Raw genomic sequence first — 15,691 nt, forward strand, 5'->3', positions numbered from 1 at the left:
TAGGGCATCCACCTATCTCATGTAAAATCAATGCATTCAAATTTCATCTGATTCAATCACATATCATATTCTGTAGGGTATCGTCATACCCGACTTGCAAGCCATCAATATCACATCATTCTTCTCATTCAACCATTGTATTCAACATGTTTCAACACAAATAGCCCTATCGTTTTCAAGTCAAAATCATATCAATTCTCAAAACATTTCATGTCATACTTTTCAAGATGTTTTCAATCAATTTACATCATATAAATATTTAAAACAAATTCACATCAAGAGAGAGATTCCATATATTTCATGCTCTTAAATTAATACCTTTTCGAAACACATGCATATACATATATAATATGTCAAATCACTTCGTAAATAGGACTAAAGACCAAATCAATATTATAGAAACATTCAAAACATGATTATATTCGTAGTTTTAAAACCCCCATTGTAAAACATAAATTTAAAGGCCCATGAGATTTTAGGATAACCCCACGTACCTCTATATGCGAAGTTGATAGGTGTTTCTTGAAGCCTACGTTCTGGGGATTCCAAATATGCAATTAGTTTCAAAAACCCATGGTTGAATCTTGAGTTGCTTGGATTTTTATTTTGAAACCCTAAGAGAGTTCTTGAGCAATTTTGATGAATGAAGGTGTATTTTGGGGTATTTGGGGCCTGAATTTCATGTTTATGGCTAAATAAGGGTGGGAAAAGGACCATTTTGTCCCAAAAACGGAGTGTTTAAGTCACTTGAGTAGTAATGTATGCGGCGCACACCTTATCGCATAATATAGGTTGTGCGGCGCACTCTTTATCGCACACATTAGGTTGTGCGTCGCACATCTTATGGCATAAGTTAGGCGCACACCTTATGCTGCATGATACACTCCACTTTGTAAAGCCGTAACTTCTTCCTCGGGTGTCGGATTTTTGCGAAATTAGTATAGTTGGAAAGCTTATTTGAAGGCCTTTCATTTGATATATAGTAGGAACTCTAATTCAATATATACAAAGAGTAATGACCGATTGAAGTTGACCCAAGTTTTGACGCTTACTAAAACTCAATCGATGGAAAAGCTTTCAACTCGTCCTTGAGTTAGGGGACCTCTATGATCTCAATTCATGCTCACTTAGATTTATACACCACATAGTTGATTAAAACACTATATTCACAATAGATTTATGGTTTTTGGAATGTATACAAGTAGAAATGACAATTTACGTTCAAGTCTGAAAGTATGGGGTGTTACATTATCTCCCCCTTGGGATCATTCGTCCTCGAATGATGCGTAGGAATTTGTTGAAGCCTTAAAGGTATGGAATAACGCGGATACGACATGTCCTCTAATAAAGAATACACTGATCTGAAACATGGCCATATGGCTGGAACTATTGATATTCTGAATTCTTATATCGGACATGCATATCTGATGCATGGAATACACGGCTGAAGCTACTCATAAGCTGAGTTCTCATAATGAACATGCATACCTGATTCATGGATTTGTTACTGAGTTGTTCTCATGAACGCAGAACTGAATACACTGATAAGCTGAACTTTTTCTATTGGATATGCATTTCTAATGCATGCTTATCTGACTGAATTGACGTATGAACGTATGACTGAATACGCAATGATAACTGGTGCGGAGCTTGTAATAAGAATCTATGCATGCAACTTAATGGGGTATCTCCCCCTTGGGACCCTATGTCCCTCTATGAATGCTCAATTCACTAGGATGCTCAGAAAACTGAGGCGATGCACTAGGCACCTACAAATTTAATCATATCTGAACATCTGGAATCTGAATCTAGTACATGACGCATGAATTGAGCTATACTTGCAAATACTAGTATACTCTATCTTGGAATAGTAACATATCTGAGATTTTGGGTAGCATGATTCAATAAAGAGACGAGAAAACAAGTCATGTGAATCTGACTGCTAAACTGATTTGCTGGCCACATAGACTGAACTATACTGGAAACTTATACTCAATCTGGAGTATCTCTTCAATACTCTCTCTAAAGAAGTTATAGCAGTAATAGAGAGCCACGAATCTTAGGTATGGATTACACGAGACATCCAACTGAGGAAATCACAACATTTACACTACTCTGCAGTCTGGAATATAGACATATAACTCATAAATCAGGATAAAATTACCAGGCCATAGTTAATGCGACTTCTTACTTTCAATCTTAACACACTTCTCGAGTATCCCTTAACTTACTATTCTCCTTAATTACCATACTCATTGATTCAAGTTATAATCCTTATAAATCTTTTTACTATTGTCTAAAGTAGCTTAAATCCTTTTACGGTGATCAAGCCAAATTTTAAATCACAAAATACAACATGCCACACCACGATACTAGTCTAAACCATATGATTCAGTCTTCTGTATCCTCTTTAGAGATCACACCCTAAGCATAACATGCCTTACCACTTCAACGACTAGCTCTAAACTCTTACTATGGATTTACTAGAGTATATTGTGTCCCTCCACTTAAATCCCAACATGTCATTCAAGCCTATCTTTATAACCACATATGACCTCCAAGGCAAATACCCATAAGGACATACTTCACATATTCTCTAAACCACTATCAATATAACTCCCACACGCTATCCCAAGAATATACACACATAAATTCTCACTAACCATCACATATATCAAAGATTTGACCCCAAACTTACTTAACACTTAAGGCCTTATCTAAAACAAGCATACTATGCTTTTTATCAAAAGGAAAACATTTACTCCTCACAACCATCCTCACATAAGAAGGAGTCACAAAAGGCTAAAACATAAGATTTTGAAACATAGAAGGGTATTATATGAAACTTAACACTTAACTGAGGCATGAGGAATAGCAAATCAACATTCGGGATTTATCAAAGCACTCTGAATTTAGGGTATTCATGGCTATAACCTGAATCTCGCCAATCATTTGGCGTAAAATATGAGTTATGGAGACTGAGCATACTAAAGGGCGCAAACATATATTTCATGAGCTGCATGACCTCAATTTGGAGTTTGTAACATATGGAATGTAATTCCAACTACTGAATGAACTGGAACTCTTCATTTTAGAACTGGAAGAGTACATGATTCGCTATCACAAGAATGATCATGAACTACGATTATCGAACTGACATGTAAGGCATGAGTATGCATCGGGATTACTGAAAAATACTGAGATAGGAATGGGTTGAGTCTCACTCTCACTTTCTAATGTTCTATGTCGCCATGACATCACTACTAGAATCTGAGAGCCTGACTTGGTTATTCGTTCTATCATCTCCCCCTTGGCTTTAAGCCATCATCTTAAATTTGGGAGATCCCTTACTAGACTTTAAAGTTAACCGCACTCACTGCACTCTCTGAAATATGACAATACACAAAATTAATATAACTTAACCCGAAAGCCCTCACATGAAAGTGGAAATCCTACTGCTAATACTACCTTCTGAGATACACTCTATATTTCGATAGTCCCAATAGTCATAGTATAATGCTTGCACACTTATTTCTATCGGTTCAACTTTCAAAACTCAAACTTAGATTCTAACACTTAACATGGATATCACCAAGCCTTTGATGAACCATACCACTTCTGTCCTAGCATACCAATATTGCTACTCCAAACTTATATCTCTCTACCACGAGAATCGAGATCATATCAAAAGGCTCAACACTATCAATCAAGGCTCCTTAACTTGGCTATCTAGAACACCATATCCCATCTAACTAGTCTTTTTCCAACTAGCAACTCAATGGTACCACTAGTCACACGCAATATGTAATAGTCTTAGAGAAATGCCACAACTCCATATCACCTTGGGCATACTTACACACCATACCTACAACATTATACTTCATTACAAATCAACTTAAACTTAAGCCATTTCATACACTGTTCAAGACTATTAGATCACTTCCATTACCATATAACTAGCATCATTAACCAAGAAATCATCACATTCACCTTCATGAACTTCAACTATTCAAAACTTAAGGTCTAGTGCTAAACATGATTTTTCAACCCAACCTTACGCGTGATTCTCACTTGGAAACCATGAAATAAACATCAAGAAACACTAGTACACTAGAACTTCATAACCATAATAATCAATATTAACCTTACGGTCTTCCTTATCATAACTCATTAGCACGTACTATTTCAACACATCAAGCCTACTAAATTCAAAACATACATCATTAATCTCATGCCACTATTTTTACCACCACATTCTACACTTGAATTCAAGCCTATAGTTTAGCGTCAATCGACTACCACCAATGACGAGTTCAACATAATATACTAATCCATCAAATTGGAACATTCTATCCAAATACCTCATAATTTGCTACATACCTTCTCATAAGTAGTACTAGTTTACAACTACCCACGAAAAAAGTCAAGGGGCAAGGTCACATAATAGACATGATCAACCTTAATCTGATATTATAACCCCATACGATCTTATCTACTTATGCGGATTTCTCACCTCATACTTACTCAAGCATACATTTAGACTGCCTTCAAATTCCTCAAACAACCATGAGTCTATAATCATAACTTACTCGCTAATATAGCTATTTTTCACATTCAAGCAACCAACAAATCACCCTGACTAACAACTCCTTCTTTACCTTATACTAAACTAACTCATAACTCTTCACCAACTCAATCTCATGCAAACAGATTCAGCCATGCATATATTAAACCAACAAAAGAACAACAAGTTGGACAACAAGTTGCCAGTGAATCGAAATAGGCCTCACATGACTTTACTAGACTTTGGTTTTGTATTTTGAACAAGAAAATGAGATGGATGACAAAGAAACTATGATAGTGAATCGAAAGAGCCCCACACGAATTCACTAGACTTTAACTTTTTTTTCAAAAGCACCATGATAACAAGATTTTATATTACAAGAGATAGAAAATTGACACATAATATTACAAGAGATAGAAAATTGACACATAATATTTAATGGTCTAAGAATACACATCTTACTCTGTATAAATAAAAATCTGAGTAAAATACTTCCCCCATGGACTACTATACCATCCACACATGCTACTAGCTACCACATTAGTTTATCACTATAACGGGGTAAATCATCCTCAAACATCGGTTATTCAACTGAAATATTCATTTACACCAAAAATCACCCCCACTCTGACTTCTAACTTTGTGACTTCACACCACTAACTTCTTGGTCTAATTTCATTACCAATAGGTCATGACAACAACACTTTAACTTATGCTACTATTTGGGTGGAAATACAGTTCCAACATTCTGCTATACACCGTCCACATTTGTCCCTCTCAAGATTTTTGAGAGGGACTAGATGCACATAATACCTTAAGCTGGAAAGCACGATTCCATCAGGATCAATGTTTACATCAGAATCAACATATATTGAAGCACTAACAGACTCCTCTCGAGTCTTTGCACAATTTTTAAAATCTTATATGGCTCAATCGGAAAGGGCTATATCATGTAGATTCTAAACTTTTCGCACTTGAATCACCCCAATAATGGGACATGCCTGAGAACATCAGAGTAAGAAAAGAATTTGGGATGACTTTACCTTCATATGGGTGACACCGTAGCACCAATGACAGTACGAAAGAGGAATATTTTGACTCTATTGCACAAACTGGAACATGAAGAAAGAGAGACATTCCTAAATCCCTAGTAGCCTCCTGCCTATAAGTGTGGCACGCTACACACCCATAAACAAGACTCTACCCGACGCGATTTCGCAGACACTCTTGGACCATGAACCGTGCTTTGATACCAAGTTTTTCATGACTCGAACCAGGGCCGTGGCCGTGATGAGCATTCCAAACCATGAAGTCCCGAAACACCCCTATTTTTCTGATAATCATACACATAACTCATATGATAAAAGAAATGCGGAAGATAAATAATATTACGGAAACATGGTCAAGAATCACATGAAATCAATAACGGGAAATAATGTCCCACAATCTCAACACAACATCTCTATAACGTCTGCGAAATCTCTACTACATGACTGAAATAAATATCTATCTAAAAACTGGGACAAGGCCCCAGTAGACCCAAAACATATAAATGATAAATGAAACTGCCAGATATCAGGCCTTTCAAAATATAGAAGGCTCACCAAGTGGCTCTGCAAATCTGTCTGAGGAATCTACTAATTTTCTGGACCCCTAGACTGTGCCTCTAAACCTGGGAGGGAAGGGGTCCAATACAAAAGTACTGGTACACAGAGATACCAAAACAAAACATAATATTTTTACAAAATATAGTTGAGAGCCATTATAAAGCAGTTTCATATCAAATCATTTGAAAACACTTGGGCGTAATGTAATTGTTTTCAACAACAATGTAATGCAGTTGAGCTAGGTGGAATACCCTACATATCACATTTACACCAACTATCAAACCTCGGTTGCCGCTGAGATTAGAGTATAAGTGAGAGGAAGTCACATAAGATCACACAGCAGGGTGTCTCAATCCAATGGTAGTGCACAAGATCACAAAGCAGGATCCTAACCATAGTCTCAACTTGGGAATGACATAAAATCAGGTACGCAAGATCACAAAGTAGGGTACCAAATTCTCATGCCGGCAAACACGGTTTCCAGCAATGAGCCCTTACACTCAAACGCCTTCTTCGGGCATGCACCTATCTCATGTAAATTAATCCATTCAAATTTTATCTAATTCAATCACATATCATATTCTGTAGGGTATCGTCATACCCGACTTGCAAGCCATTAATATCATATCATTCTTCTCATTCAACCATTGTATTCAACATGTTTCAACACAAATAGCCCTCTCGTTTTCAAGTCAAAATCATATCAATTCTCAAAACATTTCATGTCATGCTTTTCAAGATGTTTTCAATCAATTTACTTCATATGAACATTTAAAACAAACTCAGATCAAGAGAGGAATTCCATATAATTCATGCTCTCAAATTAACACCTTTTTGAAACACATGCATATACATAATAATATGTCAAATCACTTCAAAAAAAGGTCTAAAGACCAAATCAATATTATAGAAATGTTTAAAACATGATTATATTCATAGTTTCAAAACCCCCATAGTAAAATATGAATTTAAAGGCCCATGAGATTTTAGGATAACCCCACGTCCCTTTATATGCAAAGATGATAGGTTTTTCTTGAAGTCTACGTTCTGGGGATTCCAAATATTCAATTAGTTTCAAAAACCCATGGTTGAATCTTGAGTTGCTTGGGTTTTTATTTTGAAATCCTAAGGAGAGTTCTTGAGCAATTTTGATGAATTAAGGTGTATTTTGGGGTATTTGGGGCCTGAATTTCGTGTTTATGGCTAAATAAGGGTGGGAAAAGGACCATTTTGCCCCAAAAATGGAGTGTTTAAGTCACTTGAGTAGTAATGTATGCGACGCACACCTTATCGCATAATATAGGTTGTGCGGCGTACTCTTTATCGCACACATTAGGTTGTGCGTCGCACACTTTATGGCATAAGTTAGGGTGTGCGTCGCACACCTTATGCTGCACGACACACTCTACTTTGCAAAGCCATAACTTCTTTCTCGGGTGTCGGATTTTTGCGAAATTGGTATCGTTGGAAAGATAATTAGAAGGCCTTTTATTTTATATATAGTAGGCACTCTAATTCAATATATACAAAGAGTAATGACCGATTGAAGTTGACCCAAGTTTTGACGCTTACTAAAACTCAATCGATGGAAAAGCTTTCAACTCGTCCTTGAGTTAGGGGGACCTCTATGATCTCAATTCATGCTCAACTAGATTTATACACCACATAGTTGATTAAAACACTATATTCACAATAGATTTATGGTTTTTGGAATGTGTACAAGTAGAAATGACAATTTACGTTCAAGTCTGAAAGTATGGGGTGTTACAGTATATATGCTCTCTATTTGTAAGCCCCCAAAGACTGTTATATACCAAATGGAGAAGATGTTTGCCAACTTTCTATGGGGAAGCAAAGAGGGGAAGCCGAAATATTATTGGGCAGCTTGGGATAAGTTATATTATCCTAAAGAAGAGGGTGGTATTGGCATAAGATCAACATTGGACATTTCTAAAAGCTCAAGCGCCAAGATTTGGTGGCAGTTTAGGACCAACGAAACTCTTTGGACTAAGTTCATGAAATCCAAATACTCTAAAAGAATTCACCCAGTGGCTAGGAAGTGGAGTTATAAGCATCGTCATAGTTGGAGAAGAATGATGAAGATCAAGAATGAAATAGACCATTTGATATATTGGAGGATTAACAAGGGCAATTCCAACTTTTGGTGGGACAATTAGACAGATATTGGTAGACTTTCTCAAATTTTTAATGTCTCTACTTCCATTAGAATTAAAGTTTCAGATTTCATGCATAATGGAGAATGGAATATTAACAAACTTAACCAAGTTCTTCCTGTTGACTTTGTAATTACCATTAAATTTTCCAATCTCGAGGACGTTCCAATATGGAAAGTCAACTCAGATGGAAAATTTACTAGTAAATCTGCTTGGAATTTCTTAAGGAAAAGAGGTAATACCTCTCTAGTTAATAGAATGGTTTGGCATAACAAGAAACATTACAAGATTTCCTTTTTCCTATGGAAAGTCTTACATAACGAGGTGGCAGTGGATCTAAACCTTACAAGATTCAAAGTCCACCTTCCTTCTAGATGTTGTTGTTGCAGGTCTTATGAGCAGGAAAATTTGGAACACTTGTTCTACAATGGACGTATAGCACAATATATATGGAAACACTACAACAGACTTTTTGGTGTAAACCGGAGACATAGCAATTTGAGGTTGCTGTTGATGAATTGGTGGATCTCTGAGGGAATTAATCCTGTTCAAAAGATGCTGCTACAGATTCTACGTAGTGTCATTATTTGGCAGATATGGAAGGCTAGGTGCAAACATAGATTTGAGGACATTCATATGAATACCAGGAGCATTATTGTACACATCAACATTCAGACAGTGATGATTGCTCATAAACAATTCAGCGACATAAATCCATTTATGTCATGGGAGCAATTTTACAATACAAAGAATGCCAAAGAAAAGACCATCTAAATTCCTATCACATGGAATAGACCAAAGGCTAATTTTTACAAACTTAATACAGATGGTTGTTTGAAAGGAAATCCAGGTCCGAGTGGAGGAGGTGGCATAGTTAGAGATGAGTATGGCCATATGAAGATAGCTTATGGAGTTTCTCTAGGTATTCTCACTAATAACATGGCTGAAATACATGCCCTGGAAATTGGTCTACAATGGTGTGTAACTAATGGTATCAAGAACTTAGAAATAGAGGTTGATTCCAAGCTCTTGATGGATTGGATTAATAATAATATTGATATTCCATGGAACCTATGGAACAAGATTTCCGGCATAAAGGATATGTTGATGCAACTGGATAATTGGTGCATACAACATTGCTATAGAGAAGGGAATAAAGTAGCTGATTGCTTGGCAAATTGCGGCCTGCAATATGAAAATATTATATGGATCACTCGCCATCACAATTTGCCAACAGAAGCCAGAGGAGAGGTTAATATGAATAGGATGGGCGTTCCATCCCTTAGAACGATTACCAAAAAGAACTCTATCTCTATGGGAAGAGACATGTATAGCTTTTATACTTTTGATGTCCCCTGAGGGTTATGTATAGAAGAGGTCTTATACCTCCTTATGATTTTGGGAGCTTATTAGAAATCCTACTTTACCATAGAATGGGGAATGTCCCATTCTTAGTAGGTGCAGGGAGGCTTTCCTCTTTTGTTTGTAATTTTTGATTTTAATCAAAGGCATCCACTCTCAATAGAGTTGGATGGAAAATAAAAAAAGTTCAAAACTTTTCATGCATTAGCTATTTGCCTAACCAAATTTATTTCTTTTTTCAACCCCACAAGCCCCACTACCATGCCAACCCTATATAGTAGATCTATTTATACACAAAACACTTTTCCACATATAGTAATATAAGTTTTAATGCATAAATGGTGTATCCAAAAGTTGTTCATTCCATGAAGTGTTTGAAAATTCCTAATACTTCTTCTATACTGTTACATTTCTTGGCATGTTCTTCATATTTTTTCTTTTAAAGTTCCATCAACTTTCTTGATTTTTGTGCTAGCGGTGGATGTAGATTTACATTTTTGACGCCGAACATATATTTATGTGTAAAAATTAACGAACGGTACGTCTGAATTAAATGTGTTGAATGATAAGAACCTTTAAGGTTGAACAGAAAAAGTTGAGTTTGTTTTCTTATTTATGCTACTTGGATTTCTGTTATAAGTTAGAGAATTGGAGTAATGTGTTATGTTAACATAAGCAGTTGGAAAATTTACTGTTTACTTACTCTAGTCGATACATATAAATCATACATTGATTATACATGATCATACACATATTGTACATGAAGTATACATATATTATACATTCACTTGCTACTTTTAGTTTAATCAGTTGGGTGAACGACAGTTTAAGTTTTATTCTTTTTGTTTTTCTCTGTTTTTAGGTATGATCAAGTGAATTTCGATCTTTTGCGGGTGGCAGAAAGTTCATTGGAACAGAGAATTTAAAGGGAATATTTGTTTTTGAGTTCTTAGAGAGAGTAAAGATGGATGCAACATTAGGCCGGGATGGGCTGGGAAGCCGGCGGTCCATGAGTAAGAGCAAAAGGAGGCCGAGTTTTCGATCAGTAAGTTCAAGGAGTTGGGCATCAGCTAGTGTTAGAGAAATAATGTTTCCTGCACCAGGAGGTGATGTTTTTCAGAAAAGTACAAGAGAAAACGATGACGAACAAGAGCTAAAATGGGCTGCTATTGAGAGACTTCCAACCTATGATAGGCTAAGGAAAGGGATTTTGAAGCAAACATTGGATGTTGGGAAGACTAATTATCATGAAGTTGATGTTGTTCATCTTGGATTACAAGACAGGAAACAGATATTAGAAAATATTCTTAAAGTTGTCGAGGAAGATGACGAGAAGCTTTTTAGAAGACTCAGAGACAGGATTGATAGGTGATTGCGAAAACAAATATATGTAGTGACAAATTTCATTGATCTTAGTGAATTATGTGTTAATCATGTATGTATATGTATGTATGAACCAGGGTCGGAATTGATATTCCGAAAGTTGACGTTCGTTTTGAGCATCTATGTATTGATGGAGATGCATATGTTGGATCTATAGCATTGCCTACTCTCTGGAATGCTTCAATCAATTTCGTAGAGGTACTATTTCATTTCAGTTTAATCTACGATAATTTAGGAGTATAAGTTTTATCTCTAAGTTGCTTATTCGTAGATCTTTAGTTCTATCTGATTGTTTCTTTCTCATATCTTGTTGTTGTTGCTGTCTGTTATTACTGCCTCTTTTTCATCTCTCCTTGAGTGGAGATAGGGGTAAGGTTTGCGTACATACTACCTTCTCGGACCCCACCTGTGAGATTATACCGGGTTAGTTGTCGTTGTTGTTGAAGTATATTGACAACAATTCCTTTGTTTCCTTTAGTTCTGTTGTACTTGTTAAAACTTTTTTTTTGTAACCTTTTTCTTCGTTGTACTTGTTAAAGTTTACCTGATATAGTTTGGTACTTGTATTGGTGAATTCATTTTTTTCCCCGTATTCAAATTTCATAGGGGTTTCTTGAAAATATCAAGATTGTCCCTTCAAAGAAAAAGGTTGTCAACATACTGAGTGATGTGAATGGAATTGTAAGACCGTCAAGGTATGTTCGTCAAACTACAGTTGCATTTACAGTTGAACTCATGAATTTATATTATGGACACTGAAGAATTCTAGGTATATCTCAAGGGTAAAAACACAATATATTACTTTATTTAGTCTTATGGAGATAAGAACTTCCATTGATTCTGCAGTTCTTGAATTATATAGGATGACGTTACTTCTGGGGCCTCCTGGTTCTGGAAAAACAACATTGCTAAAAGCACTTGCTGGGGTGCTAGACAAGGACCTAAGAGTGAGTGACTTTCGAACTTCCAATATGTGGCCTGAAAGTTTTAATCTAAGTCGTGTGACAAAATGTGTTATTTTAGGTGAACGGAAGAATCAGTTACTGTGTCATGAACTATCAGACTTCATCCCTCAAAGAACATGTGCTTATATTAGTCAGCATGACATTCATCATGGAGAGTTGACAGTTAGATAGACGTTGGATTTTGCAGGACGTTGTTTAGGAGTTGGAACAAGGTATGAGCTCCTTACTGAATTGTCAAGGCATGAAAAGGATGCAGGAATCAAATCTCATCCTGAAATAGATTCATTTATGAAAGCTATAGCCATTGAAGTCCAAGAATCTAGTCTTGTCACCGACTATGTTCTTAAGGTTAGACTTATGCTTTCACTCGTAATCATTCCTGCATGTACAAACCACCTAGAGCTGATTATTGAAGTGAATTACAGATACTTGGGATGGACATATGTGCTGATATAATGGTCGGTGATGAAATGAGAAGGGGTATTTCTGGTGGACAGAAGAAGCTGCTCACAATAGGTATGTAGAATTGTCACGTCAATCAAAGGGGGGAGATCATCATATGACATTTTTTATCCCGCTTGCCGAGTTTATTCTAGTACATGTGCCTTGTGACCACATTTAATGTGCAGGAGAAATGTTGGTTGGCCTTGCTAAAGTTTTCTTTATGGATGAAATATCAACTGGTCTTGACAGTTCAACCACATTTCAAATTGTGAAATTCATGAGGCAGATGGTCCATATCATGGATGTAACCATGATAATCTCTCTTCTTCAACCTGCACCAGAAACCTATCATCTTTTCGATGATATTATATTGCTTTCTGAGGGAAAAGTTGTCTACCAAGGTCCACGTGAGAATGTACTGGAGTTTTTCGAGAGTGTTGGATTCAAATGCCCGGAAAGGAAAGGAGTTGCTGACTTTCTGCAAGAGGTTACTTCTCTAAAGGACCAAGAACCGTATTGGTTCAGAAAAATGAACCTTACCAATATATTTCAGTGGTTGAATTTGCAGGACACTTAAGCAACTTTCCTGTTGGGCAACAACTTTTTGATGACCTTGGAGTTCCTTATGACAAAAGCAAAGCCCATCCTGCTGCGCTGGTTACTGAGAAGTATGGCATCTCCAACATGGAACTCCTCAAGGCATGCTTATCGAGGGAGTGGCTATTGATGAAGCGACATTCCTTCTTATACATATTCAAGACATTCCAGATCACTGTGTTGTCAATAATTACTTTCACAGTATTCTTTAGGACAGAGATGAAACCTGGTCAGATCGCAGATGGAGGCAAATTTTATGGTGCCTTGTTTTTCAGCCTCATAAAAATGATGTTTAATGGTACCGCAGAGCTTGGTCTTACCGTATCCAGGCTTCCTGTGTTCTTCAAACAGAGAGATTCTTTGTTTTACCCAGCATGGGCTTTCGCTCTTCCCATTTGGCTTTTAAAAATTCCCCTTTCTTTTGTGGAATCGCTCATATGGATCACACTAACTTATTACACCATCAGGTTTGCTCCTGATGCAAGTAGGTAGGTTGTCAGCTCACTCCTAACAACCAAAATATCTTCTGTCAAAATGTGGCTTATTTGTTAGGCCGATCAGTCATGATATTTGGTCGATGTGAATTCATGGTGTGAAAATAGAATTTAGTTTATACTATATGAATTCAAACTCACATTCTTGCACCTACCAAATTTCCAGTTTTTTTTGCCAATTCTTGGTATTTTTTACATTGAATCTATCTGCTCTATCTCTATTCCGTTTTGTTGCTGCACTTGGAAGGACTCAAGTAGTTGCTAACACTTTTGCAACTTTCACAATGCTGATAGTCTTTGTGCTTGGTGGGTTCATCGTTGCAAAAGGTTAGTTTTCTATTACACTCATAGAAATTGGAAACTTCTCTGTTCTGTTGCAGATAGTTGCTTATACTCTTGAACTATAGGTGCAAGGAGGCCGAGTTGGTTGAGCATGAGATCTCCCAAATTGGGGGTCTCAGGTTTGAAACCTCCTGCTTTCTCATTAAATCTCATCACACGGGGCTTGCCTAGTGCGGTTTACCTCTCTTGTGTAGTTTGCGGTTATACTTGAACGGAGTTAACCCTGTGCGCATCCAAAGGGTAGCAGCTGCGGGTTCCGTTTGTCATACAAAAATTGACAATTTCACATGGCATGTCCAATATTTTGAATGGATTTTTATGTAATGGTGTAGATGACCTGAGACCATGGATGAGATGGGGCTACTACATATCTCCTATGACATATGGACAGAATGCAGTTGCCATCAATGAGTTTCTGGACGATAGATGGAATACTGTAAGCTCGACCATTATGGTTCATAAAAAAGGCAACATATATTTGTTTAACTTTTCCATCACATTAATTATCTTGACGCGCCCTATCGTTGCTCTTTGCAGCCCCACAATGACACTAGATTTTCAGAGCCAACAGTCGGCAAGGTTCTTCTCAAGGAAAGGAGCATGTATACAGAAGACCACGTTTTCTGGCTGTGTTGTTGCCCTATTTGTTTTTTCCTTTTTGTTCAACTTTTTCTTTATCTTGGCACTGACATACCTAAACCGTAAGTCCCAGATTTTCTACACTATTTGAAGTTTTAGAACTGGCTTTTGGTTCTGCACGGTTCTTGTAAGAAAAATGCAGCACTTGGAGATTCTAGATCAGTTATTTCAGATGATGGCAAAAGTAAGAAAAAGAAGCGAACACAATGGAGTTCAGCATCTTCAGCTCCGATGACTGAAGGTCAAGACTCTTGTATTTTTCTAGTTCTCATGGTTACAGCTTTTATCTGTCCAAAATGGTTTTCTTTTTCATAATTTTGTTAAAGGTCCGTAAAATGTCTCTCAAGTGCGCGATTCTGGTGCTGGTGATTCTGGTGCTGGTTATACTCTGGTAGTTGTATGACCATGTATATGATCATAGCTTCATATTATGCATCAACGTTTAGACAATATCATGATATAGGAGGCGTTACATCCTTTCTTTACTCTTACCCTTTGTAAATATTCTGACTACTTGAATGATTATTACAGGTATAGTTATGGATGCAAGGAACACTAACAACTCAAGTATTGAAGAAGCCAAGAGAAGAGGAATGGTGCTTCCTTTCCAGCCACTGTCCCTTGCATTTAATCATATCAATTATTATGTCGATATGCCAGCTGTAAGTAACTTTTCTTGGTATTTAAACATTAACTTTGTTATGATTCCTACTAATCATCTGGTAATCAAGAATAGATGCTTCCTAAGAAATTCCTAACAAGCATACGGAAGCTAGATTTTGGGAAAACACTACATGTTAGTCAACTACTATTTTATACCTATAAGACAGCTTCTTCGGTCTGAATGAAAACTCTGATACAACAATAACAGTCATGTTTGCTAAGAACTGACGACTATGGTTATTCAGAACTTTCTAGTTGATGTCCAGGATTAGTCCCATGTTCTAATGATGATGCTAACTACTGGGAGAGGCTTTCTTGAGTTACCAAACAATCTGTCGTATTCTTGAGTATTGTTTGGGCAGGGGAGGGATGGAATATGACAGCCTGTGTTAATACAGTACTAATACTTATATCAGGAAATGAAAGCCCAAGGAGTTGACGAGACTCGTCTCCAATT

At 36.8% G+C, this 15,691-nt stretch overlaps 1 pseudogene; it reads left to right on the forward strand.

Moving 5' to 3' along the window:
• LOC107849417 overlaps positions 1 to 15,691 on the forward strand; it is a 39,022-nt pseudogene that overhangs the window by 4,562 nt on the left and 18,769 nt on the right.

The sequence above is a fragment of the Capsicum annuum genome, chromosome 12, assembly GCF_002878395.1.
Source record: "Capsicum annuum cultivar UCD-10X-F1 chromosome 12, UCD10Xv1.1, whole genome shotgun sequence".
Classification (NCBI taxonomy): domain Eukaryota; kingdom Viridiplantae; phylum Streptophyta; class Magnoliopsida; order Solanales; family Solanaceae; genus Capsicum; species Capsicum annuum.